General features: G+C 38.3%; 1 long non-coding RNA gene across 9 annotated transcripts in view; it reads right to left on the reverse strand.

Moving 5' to 3' along the window:
* Nucleotides 1-2,116: 2,116 nt before the first annotated feature.
* The window catches only part of LOC128853336 (uncharacterized), a 37,685-nt gene continuing 27,621 nt past the window's right edge, over nucleotides 2,117-12,180 (reverse strand). For 6 of the 9 annotated variants that reach the window (XR_008451805.1, XR_008451806.1, XR_008451802.1 and 3 more), the window contains one exon: nucleotides 2,120-12,078. This is a non-coding gene — a long non-coding RNA (uncharacterized LOC128853336). Of the gene's footprint in view, nucleotides 12,079-12,180 lie in introns of all 9 variants that reach the window. The other 3 variants (XR_008451807.1, XR_008451808.1, XR_008451801.1) reach the window with 3 other exon arrangements.

A 12,180-nucleotide genomic window follows, 5' to 3' on the forward strand; every position in this document is an offset into this window, starting at 1 on the left:
TGTCACAATTGCCTTCATTCCCATGTGACGTATGTGGCTAGAGTTCTTTCACCTGAATCCAAGGTGGATATGGTCATGCCCATATTCAGTATCATGTGTTGGATGTTGGCTTTCCCAAGGCTCAATTTGAGCTGTCAGTCTGAGCAAATGAGTCATGTTGTGCAATAGCATTATAGTACCATGATGGTGTTCATGCAGTTGAGTTCAAGATAAATATCTGGAAAGAAAACTGCCATATGATGATAGCTCTGGGCATATCTGCTTTGTGACAAAAGGTGCTTCTATGTTAGCATTTCGCTTTGGCCCAGGAGTGCACTTTGGAAGTGATCCTTCAAATGACCCTATTTACCCTGCCCCACAACACGAGGCAGCATTAGAGCACGCAAACCGAATTCTTTTGCATGAAATTAAACCAGATGATGTGGTCTGGGAGCTCCAGCAGCTCCATTCAGTCCACGCTAGAGCTAGTCTGAGTAAACCTCTGACACGCAGTGACCTGGGGCAAGTCCCTGCTCTCCAGAGCACAGTGTAGACCTTTACTTGCCTGTTTGCTAAGTGAAGCAGAGTTCCTATCCAAGGAGTTATGAAAAGCTCAGAGAGTACAGCAGGGAGGACATGTGAAATAGCCCATAAAACCTGCATAAGAAAATGCACTGGTTCGTGTACAGCCCTATTGTTTTGTCTGCAACAGAAATATTTTCATTTAGTTTAAATTCTGTGTGAGCGAACTTCTGTAGGGGAATCTGACAGAGTTCGGAAATATTTTGCTAAGAAGCACTACCAGTGCAAACCTTTAAAGGGTAACACTCTGTACATGGCTACAATACCATATGCTGTTTAAACTTGTTCATCATTGTCTTCTTGCATGACAGCCCTGGCATTTAAAATATGTTAGGGGTGACACAATACTTTCACCTGGTGCAGACATATATCACTGGAAGGATGTTCTCATAAACAAAGTGCCGCGGGCTATGATCTTATCATTCTCCTCTTCCTTCTTCTCAGTTCAGTTCAATGACAAACACGTATTTCTCTTCTTTGCTCCAGTTTCTGGTCTAGAGAAGCCTGGTTTTGGAGCAACAGGTGATGTTGCAAATCAGGAATGACAAGCCTTGGTGGTGGCCTGCTGGGGGGAAGCAACAGAGAGGGCAGCAAGCATGCAACATATTTTATCACGCTTCGGCTGGTGCACCAATTCTACGCAGTGCTGCAATTTTGTAGCATGAGCAACAGTTCACTTGCGTGCGTGCCTGTACACGCGCCCTTTTTTTGAGAAAGACATAAAGCAAATTAGAGTGTTCGCATGTAATTAGCTGACTATTAGTGCGGTTCAGCCAAGGCGATAGGCAGACGGTAAACTTTGAGATAGCTTGCAGATAAAAGGACTGAAGGTTTTTCTGGAGAAAGCTGGAAGTAATAGTTCAGAAGAGAAATTTCTGACAAATTGAGTAGGCATCCAAGGGTGTTCTTGCCCTACACCATTAACGTGGCACAGCGTAGTTACACAGGGCTTACCTCTACACCATACAAAGCTTAACCCTTCCCATCATCCAGGCCTCTTTCTACTCGGATAGCCCAGTTTAAATTATTTAAGGATTAATCATTATTTTCTGTTTAAACACATTAGTATGGACTAAAATTCTGAAATTCCCTGCTTATGCTTTCTGCCCTCCGCCTTGTGACAGTACATGAAACAGGCGCTATAGCCCCTGTAGAGACTGGAATGTCTCCAGTTACTTATCTAACAGATAATCAGGTCTAGTAAAAACATTATCAGTTACCATCTGTAAGCATCACAGTTATCACAGCTGGAAAGAAATCCAGAGTGTGTCCAAGTTCAAGACTTTACAACCTCTATGAAAAAGTGGGATATTTTACCAAATCTTTGTGCTATATGAAAATGTCATTATATTTTTCTCTCATTTCATAGATAGCAGTCTGTCTTTTGGGAGTTTTCAAGATTTCTTTTTTTTTTCCCCAAATAATTCTCTGGCTAACAAATAAGCCATTAAAAAAAAAAATTGTTTTAGTAATTTCAAAATATTTCATTTCTTGCTTTCATTTATAAAATAAAAATTAAAACCAAAACATAGTTCAAAGCAAATAAGTGTTCACTTAGAAAAATTTCTCTTGGGACACTTGCAACCATTTTGAAATATCTTTAACATCCTTTTTTTAGTTGAGAAGCCTCATGAAAACCGCATTATTCCTCCAAACTTTTTTGTCTATTTGGCATTTCCAGTATAGAGTTTTCATGGAAAACCCCAGACTAATCCAATTGTGTCATCAATTCAGTATCTCAGGGTGTTCTTCTTTGGGATGGCTTCTGAGTAGGAATTATTCAGAACTTCATGCTCTGAGTTGATTCAGTGATGAAAATTTCAAATATTACTGAAATTATCCATATTTCTGAGTTCCTGTAAAAGCTTTTATTTCTTGAGGCCTGTGTATGTATGTCCTGTTGTCCTTTCCATTCCTCTCCAATAGGATTGATCTAAAGTGTTTCCATTAAAGCAAAAATTTGTCATGGGTTTTACACAGCTCATACACTGTTTCTTTGTCAGTGTGTAAACTCCATAGCAAGTCTATTAGAATTCCATGCTCAAAGAAAACGCATACTTGATAAATCAGAGAAAATTTTCTTCTTTTGTGTCATGCCAGATGCAGAATTCACCAAACAGGCAGAACTACCACTGTTGGAATGGGTAAAACCATATTTGCTAAAGTAAGTTATTTTTCGCAGGTGAGGAATCACTTCTCAGAATACAATTAGCATCATTCAGTAAATACTAATTTTTTAACCCCCAAAGAAAATGACAACTTCTAGTTTTAATGCTGATTTGTTCAAGGCTTATGTAGATATTTGTCATGAACAAAAGTTGGAGTAAATTCTCTACAGAAGATATATCGAATCAAGAGCGCAAGATTGTGTTGATGTTTCTGTTCATCTTGAAGGAGGGAACCTTCTACTGTGGTTCTCAAGTGATGCTCAAAGGGAAGAACAGCACATACAAGGAGGAGAGCCAGCATGCCGATGGCCAAGAGCCTGCCACTAGAGATAAAGCCTGGGGACCGCATCAAGGTAAGGGCCCTCACAAGCCACTCAGCAAATGCTTTCTCTGCCACTCTTTCTGCTCTCCTTATCTTCATCCCAAGGCCAGACCTGTTCATTTCCCTCATCTCACTCTGCACAACCTTGAAGTTTTTCACAGTTTTCTAGGGAGAGGAACAAGCTTTGAAATAACTGTTTCTCTTGCCTAGAAGTAGCTGTGCTCAGTTAGACCAAAGTTCCAGGCAATCCCTCGCCCTGTCTGTAGCACAAATCCCTGACAGATACAGAAAAATGTTAGCAATTAAACACAAAGTAGTTCTCCTCTTGATGTATTTTCCTTGTTCCTATCACTTGGTTCATCACAGAGAAAGACAATAGAAGCTGCATGAAACAACAATGTTTAATGGTATCAAAGAAACTATCTTCCATGAATTTCTAGACCTTTTTCAATTTGATTATATTTTTGGTATTCTGTGGTAGAAAATCCCAAGTTTTAATCGTGCTGCATGACAAACTTAAAATTTTGCTCACTTCAAACCTCTTTTGCTCCTCATTCTAACTTTGTGAACAAATATTCCCCTCTTCAGAACATACTTAATAATATTTATCATCATATAGACTTCAGCCATCTCATTTCAAAGAATTCTAAACTGATCTAGTTTTTCCTCGCATGGAAGCAGATACATACAACTACCCACAAGACAACCAGTATTAAGCTCAATGGTTGTTACCGAGACTGGAACACTTCCAAAATTAATTTATTTAAAATAATCCTAACGATGCGAATATCTGAAGATCAGGCAGATCTATAAACCTGCCTGCAGCAAAATCATGCAATTAGAATCATGCTCGTAAGTGTTGGAGTCTTAAAACATTAATAGATCATTTTAATGGAAGGAGTTATTAAAATTGTATTTGATTTGCATTATTACAACACTGAATGCACTATGAAACGCTGAGTTCATGAGGGAAGTACAGCACAAAACACTCTTATTATCTGAGTTGGAACTTTAAAATAGACCATGCTTTACAGTTCTGCCTGAATTTTCTTTAGTTTTATTTCTCTTCTTAATTGATAAGAACTCTTGGTTTTCTATTAGAAATGAAAAATGAGAAGGATAAGAAAATATCTTGAAAATGAAATAAAACCTCAGAAAAGTAATTTGAAGAGCAAAAATCCTTCCCAAAGTAGGTAATTTTTATCATCAGATGCAGTGTTTTTATCACAACCGTTATCAAAACTCCCATGAGCTGCAGGGCTTCTATAGATGACTTAGGAAAAGTTGTTTTATTTCTGTTACAAGTAGTCTGTCATTTCTGAATTTCTATCTGACTTATTTTCTATTGGGCACTTATCCTTCCTAACATACTTATAACATAATTCCCCATTTCATAAGAGGGATGTCTCCAGCAAACCTGATGTACAAACATCTTAATCCAGTAGAAAGCAGAGTTTGTTGGATTCAATGGAATCATTTCCATCATTTCCAATCTAGCATTGAACCTGCAAGGGTTAAAAAATATATATAACCATAATCACAAAGTGAAGGAAAGGATAAAGTGAATTCGCTCTATAACTGAGGTATTTTTAGTTTTATATTCTTTAGAATCCCTGTAAAGGTACGTCCCTCACGCACAGTTGTCAAAAATAGCATTTGGGCATTTAGACTTAAGTCGATTTAAGCCATTATAGAAGTGTACTCTAAATTTTTCAGGGCAGGACAAATGTGAGAAAAAAAAAAAGTGTCTGTGTGCAAAGGCTCTGTATCATTTCAAAGAACTGTGCTAATAAATTTTAAAAATGGGGTATTTCTAATAAAAGAAAAAATATTTTCTATCTTCTGAACTTAAAACATGATTTAAAATTCAATTATCAAATCCTTAGCAGGTGTAAATCACAGAAACGATGCTACCACACTTCACGTGATATTACCAAACATCTGGTAATCTTACTGGTAATTAAGAATATCCTTCATGGAAAGGGACCAATGACAGGAGAAAGTGTGATCTGATATTGTCTCAGTGCGCATAAGTGGTAGACAGAAATATTCACGTGCATATTCTTACACCTTGCCTACATGATACATGCGTAGTCTCAAGGTTGGGATCTCAATGTTCATGAAAAATGCTTTGACCTATGTGTTCTGCTCATGACTTTCCCCAGTATGCCACAGGGTTTTAAAATCACTTGGTTTTAATTCAAATTAAGTCAGTATGAAGGTAGAGAGTTTCAACCGCATGTAATGAAACTTATAGCTGATGACCAATTCCCTTTTTTCTTATTTTGGATATTAAGATCAATTTTGGTTCCACTATCCCAAAAAACTTTAGGACTAGTCAGCTGAAGGAGGAAAAGTATAATGCCTAATGGTGAATAATGCTTGGATACGTGTGTTTAAAACAGAAGTTCAGAATAACCAATATCATGATGTCGTAACCAGACGATATTAAACGGCCAAATATTTACCATACATGAAGACAAAGAAATAGTCTGTGTAAATTACTCGAGGGAATCTTTATTGCAGATGTTGAAGGATATTTAAATTAGCAGAAATAAAGAAAGAAATAGCCATATATAGGTATATGATTAGTTTTGATCTCATGTAAAAGGCTGAAAATACTGTACGTTAAAGGTCACCAGGCAAGAACATCGAGGCATCAAGTGCAAACACATTACAATTTGAAGACTTTTTCTGAGGTGGGAAAAATAACCACTAACAGAAGGAAGTAGAAATATTTGAGTGATTCTCTTGCAACCCTCAAAACCAAACTTGGATGCCTCTGTGTAAGGTAGGCTCCAGGAGCTCTGATCGGGCAGTCTCCTGATAGCAACATTTGCACAGTCCAAGCTGGGACACAGTGAATATTAGCAGATTTCTGAAGCTGCTTAATGTATCAGGCTCCTTTTCTTTTTTTTTTTTACTTCTTGGTATCCTGACTTCTCTCATATCACAGGACATGGAGAAGTGTAGTCTTTTCCCTTATTAAAACAGAACATGCAAGTGCCCTCCTCTGAAGACAAACGAGATGCTGCCTGTTGTAAAACAGCAAACATTTTGTACAGAGGGAAAATTCTGTGAGCTGCCCACTAAATAAGAAACACAAACATGCATGGACCTCAGTGAACTCATCCCATTTTGTGCGTATAGGAGCTTTGCAAATCTCCAGATTTTTGTATTTAGCAAAGCAGTGACCTTACCTCTGAGAATCAGGCCTTTGACACACATTAGTCTCCTGCTGACAGCAAGGGGAGTGTGGATCAGTTGGTATTCCACACCTGCAGTTAATGTTGAAGTTGTAACAATATAAGTGACCATTAGGAATAGAAGCAACGGTTTGGACACAAACCAGATATATTTAACAAGAAAGGTGCAAATCCACATTATGACTCAGGATACGTATTAGCTGCAGCCCTTCTTTAACCTGGAAAGAAAGAATTATATCCAAGGGAACTTACCTCAAAGAGTTTATCTCTTCTTCACTCAGAAGTGATGATTGATTGCCACTGGTTTTATCTATAGTTGGGGAATATATATCTTTGTTTGTACAGCTTCAGCTGGTAGGCCAGCCTCAGTTCAAGATCCTGATAAACACCTCTTCACAATCAATAGATGAATGAACTTAGAGTAGATTCATGGACCTTGCCCCACTGTTTTGGCCTGAACTAAGCTGACCTGGTAAATCTGTGGGAGGATGAGATCTTGCTGAATGTCCAGAGTTCTCCAACTCCAGACGGACTCCTGGGGTCAAGAATTATACCACCTTTTTACCCACTACTTTTTTCTTTGTAACAGATGCTCTGTATTGCTCCTTGGAGGAGAAGCTCCATTTGGCTTCTCCTAATGCTGCAGTATGTATTATCCTATAAAACTCATCACAGAATGGACCTCTCCTCACTAAAGCAGATCTATCAACCGCAGAGTATACGGGGTTGGATACGTTTGCTGCCTCATCTAGGGGTAACAAATATTGTTGGCTAGACAGAAAAACACCATCACCCTTTATACCAGTTTGCTTTAGCAAATTTAGAGAATTCACCTCCACTTCATGTTTTTTGGAGGTTTCTTTCTCAATGTCTAACAAGTGGGTGCTCTGATGCCTCCCAGCCTGCAGTCTGATGCCTCGTGGCTTTCTTCATAGCTGAGAAAAGTCACAGAGGAAAAACAGCAGTTTTGTTTCCTCCTGCCAAGCATACAGGCTGGGAATGGGTCACACTGGCACTGGTCTCCTTCAAAAGTCAGGGGATGCTACCACCACCAAAACAGTCCTCTGGACAGTTACATGACATTTGGCTTGAGAAAGGAAACCAGTTTGTCACCTCATTGCTTAATGGTGTAATTTCAGGGCAGAGCTGTGACATACCTATGGGTACAAGTGATAAGATTACATTATTAGCACTCTACTCATCACGTTCTGAAGATATTTCCAACCTCAGAATAGGATATAACATTAGAAAGGGGGAGGGGATTTTCAATTGCATGAATACTAATCTATAGGTTCTCCTACCAAAGAAAATAAAACATCTCTCCCTACTTATCCTCCTGATTTCTGTGAGAAGACACAACAGCTTCAAAGTAGATGAAAGCTGCACTAATCCATGACCCCTTGGCCTGAGAACTGTATATACATGTAGGAAAGCCATTTTTACCAAGAATAATTTAAGCAAAAGATGAAGAATTTGTGAATACTTTTGTGTAACATGATTTTATTTATATACTCTGCAAAATGTATTTTGGATGTAGTTGACAATAGTAGTGCATGTGATTCAAAATAATTTGATACATTAAAACATGTAGGAAAGGCACAGAAAAGATAAGGGAAGGTATAGATCAAGGCAGGAAAAAAAAAGGAAAGAGAATAGATGTGGAGACAGCCACAAGGATGACAGATACAACAGGCAAGATCAGGTAGGACGAGCCCAAGTAGTTTATAAGAAGATTGAAAAATGCCTCCTGGAATTGTACCTTTAGTGTTTCTCCACTATGATGTTATAGTGCCTTTTCTACTCTTCATGTAAATGAAGCACTGAAATTCTCCTGATTTCCCCCCCACATCATGTAAGATGTCCTTTACGCTGTGATGAGATCACTGGTGTATTAGTTCACTTTAATCTTTTTAGAAAGAATCCAGGGACTTTGGTGAGGTCATGACTGCAGTAATGTCTAAAAGGATAGTTTTATGGAGGGAAGGAGGAAATTTTCCTCTCCTTTAGCAAAACTGTAACAGAATTTGTTGCTCTCAAGCATTCTGGACAAGTTAAAGTTTGTTTCTTTTTGTCTGTTACATGTTTTTGCAAAAGGCAGCCTGTTTCGTATTCTTTTTTCTAAGTATTTCATAAATCCAACAACCCCACTGAAGCAATGCTCCATTCAAACAATCATCTAGATGCATCTTTACTCATGATGCCTCCTCAGTCACACAGTCAAGAGGGAGCCAAAACCATCAGATTCCTGTGATGACCTGAATGTTCCCACATTAGACCTTCTGCATCACTCAGAGGGCAGAATGTCCTAGTTCCCATCTTCTTCAAGGAGAAAAATCCTTGGAGCATCTCCTAGGGAGACGGTATCTCTTTCTGATATGATGGGTTTGTGCCTCATTGATCAATGGAGTAATGCCAGGTATGAATTTGGACCACGACATTTCAAACAATGACGGTGACTCGGAAGTGCTGAACTTTCGCTCTTACCCTGATTTTACCTCCAGTCTTTTCCACTCAGTTTGCTAAGTGAATTGGCAAGACTAATAATATAATTCTGAAAGGTCTCTGGATGGATTTAGAACTGGAAAGAAACATGTAGACAGATGGGATCGTATGCCTTGTTTTACCATGGCCAATGTACTGTATTTTCATGTGTTCTAATGAACTTAAAAATTACTCCCCAGTGTGCTTGCTGCCTGGGTCAGAAGGGTTATTTTGAGTTTGCTCTCTTCCTGGATTCTTGAGGTAATTCCCTTTGGATTTGTTGGGTCAACAATAAAGTAGTGATAACAAATACACTGCTGTTTTAATCCAGTGCTATGCATTCTCCCTCTTTGCAATGTGGATTTTTTCATACTAACAGTTACAGTGCTCCTAGTTCAACAACTATAGGGCATTTCTCACATGCAGTATAAAACCGGTTCCCCTTTCATATCTATAGACCAAATGTTCCGGACAGTGTGTGACACAGTGGATACCGCAGGTTTAGTTTTGCTCAAAGAGTTGAAGAGCTTTAGTTGCCCAGGGAGGAGTGGGAGATTAATGGTATTAATTGATAGTGATAGGGAACTGTGGGCTGCAAATCCCATTGCAAGCAAAGAAGAGCCCACCTCTACATACTACTAATATGCATAACTATAGAAAGCCTTCCTAGTTAAAAAGACTAATTAATAGTGCTTAGAGGTCTGGATTTCTACTTATGAATTGTCAGGGATTTCAGCAAGCTTAGACAGGTGGGGAAATGGGTTAACATGGCATTGTTTAAAATTACAGGGGTTTCAATTGTTTAAAACAGTAAGCAGATAGGGTTTCCAGGCCAGTTTTGAGACATTTGTTCTCTTTTATTTGCACTAAAATTTCTACTTGATCTCACATTGTCATTCTACCCAGACTGCTCCCTAGATGAGCTAATTCGTCTACCTGTGTTCCATTTTAGGCCTTGGTTTTAATTTGAGCATGATTCCTGCTAATACCAAAGACTGCATAGGACATCCATTAAAAGTCTACACAGCAATTGAAATGGAAAATTCCAAAAGAAACCCTATTAGAGTTTTTCTCCATCAAATCAACATTACAGACTTCTTATGCATTTCTTAATTAGACATTGATATTAACTGGACTGTTGCATGATTTAAATCTAGCTCTTAATCTCGGCTATTCTATGCTGCTGTAGTTTTTATGACATCCAACTAGTGACTGCTTTATGCATTAATCTATCTGGAAAACCACCTTCACATTTTTTTGTCTTTTTTTAGAAGAATAAAGGCCCCAAGAAGGAAATGAAAGCTTTTGGGTTCAGCCATTAGTAATTTTCTGCTTAGTATTTGAAAAATTGCTTATTTTAATTGCTTCATAGAAGAAAAAGATATCAAAGCTAACGTTCTTTCTCTCCAAACTTTGTAATTATTTCTCTCAGACTCTTATTTGAAATGCCTTGAAAGGATTTTCATTGAAATGTAGATTTCTTCTCTTTCAAAAGTACTTTTATTCCCCCGTGCTTCTTTCCCTTTTTTCCTAGTGATTCCCTCTCTAGATTTAGAGCAAAATACATAGACTCCAATCTCTGGACTCTGTAGCGTGTGTCACACAGATGTCCCTGAAGTGCCTCCTTTAAAACTAACCTTCTCATGGCCAAAAGGCCGTGCTGACAAGTTTCCATAGGCCTTATCCTAGTACCTTTGGGCGTCCTCCACAGGCAGTGAAGGTGAGCCATAGGTGCTAAAGGGGTTCACTACATCAGAGCCCCTCTTATTTTGAAAGTTGCTGTGTGATTTGCTTATTAATATCACCACCAAAAGCAGGGAAGCCTAATGGAAAAATCTCATAAATGTTAGTGAACATGTCAGTGAACAGAGATCTGGGGCTTGTGATAAATTCTACAGGTAAGTTTTGTATGGTTTCAGATTCTGTTTCCAACGTGATAAATCCTGAATATCCTAATCCAGGAAGGAATTTTCTCACCAAACCCTGTAGTTAGTTCTGAATTTTATTTAAACATCAGTAGCGCAAATCTTCAGAATCGTGTTGGTCTCATCAGTAATCCCTGATACCACTTTAGCAACAGTAGCAAGAAGTTTATTTCGCCTATACTTTTTCAGGGAACATTGTTTACTGATAGATTATGTTCTGGTCAAAATGATCTATACATTCATTACATCTAGGGTGGGCTTTCATAACTCACAGTATCTAAGAATGAGGCAAAACTCACATTCGTTTATAGTGCAGCAATTCTGCTTAGCAAAAAAAGGCAAGGAGAAAATACTGTTCTAACCACCTCGTGGTCTGCCTGAGTCTCGGGTGATTTCTCACGCCAGTTTAAAGACAACTTTAAGAGCCTCAAAAGAGTGGGGAGCTGGCTACCTCAGAGACTCCTCAAAATACAGCTGTTCCCTCTGCAAATAAGTGGCCCCACAAGCCTAGAGAGGTGACGGCTCAGGTTATCTTGTGGGGGAACCTCCACAGTGGAACAAAAAATTTTGTAGACAAGCAGACTGAAATGAAGCTAAAGCATTCTCAATATCAGATTTTACACACATTTTTTGCAATAACACAGAAGGAAGAAAGAGAACAAGAAAATGAGTTAGAAGAAGATGGAGAGAGAGATGGTCTGTTAAGCAAAGCTACTTTTTTATTCTCTGAATTTACAGTCCTGATAGACATCTTTATTCAAAATTACTCTTTTTTTATATTCAGATACTACAGTTTTCAATACTAGTTCCTAGATTTGTCAGGACAGATTACCCTATTATTCCCACCATGAAACTTAATTATCCTTTTTATATCATCAGATATTTTCAGTGATTTCCTGAACTGTTTCTGGGGACAGAGAGCAGCTGATGGGTCAGTCAGTAAAGCAAGTACTGTGCGTCCCAGTGGGCACATATTTTTGAAGGCAAAAGCCCTTTCTCCTTAGATCTCCTGAGAAAGATTTTGACCATTAATACAAGTATTTTAGTTGTATCTACTTTTGCTGAGCTTTTTTTGACTAGGTGGAACCTTGTCATTTTCTCAGCACCTTTTTGTGTATTACTTGGAAGCATCTAAATGTTAGTAACTCACTTGGAATCTGTAGAACGACATTTGAATGATTCACCTCTGATGCAAGAATAACCACTCATGAAATCCAGGATGGAAATGGCTGCATGGTTTAAAACACACCTTCTTGTATCAGCAGCACGAAGGAATGAGTCTGAGTAGTTGAAGTCATAAATTACTAAATAAATCAATTCAGAGCAGCAGTAGTAGCACAGGGGGTCGTATAAGTTGCTGGTGTTGAGTACTTACTAGACTTCAGGACAATTCATTGGTTTAATCTGTAAAAAAACTGTAACACATTATCCATTATCACTATCTTCTATGTCTGAGCAAAACTAACAAAGAGTAGTCAACATAGATAGGTTGCATAAGATAACACAAAACTTGCAAG

This window comes from Cuculus canorus, chromosome 12 (genome assembly GCF_017976375.1).
Source record: "Cuculus canorus isolate bCucCan1 chromosome 12, bCucCan1.pri, whole genome shotgun sequence".
NCBI lineage: Eukaryota > Metazoa > Chordata > Aves > Cuculiformes > Cuculidae > Cuculus > Cuculus canorus.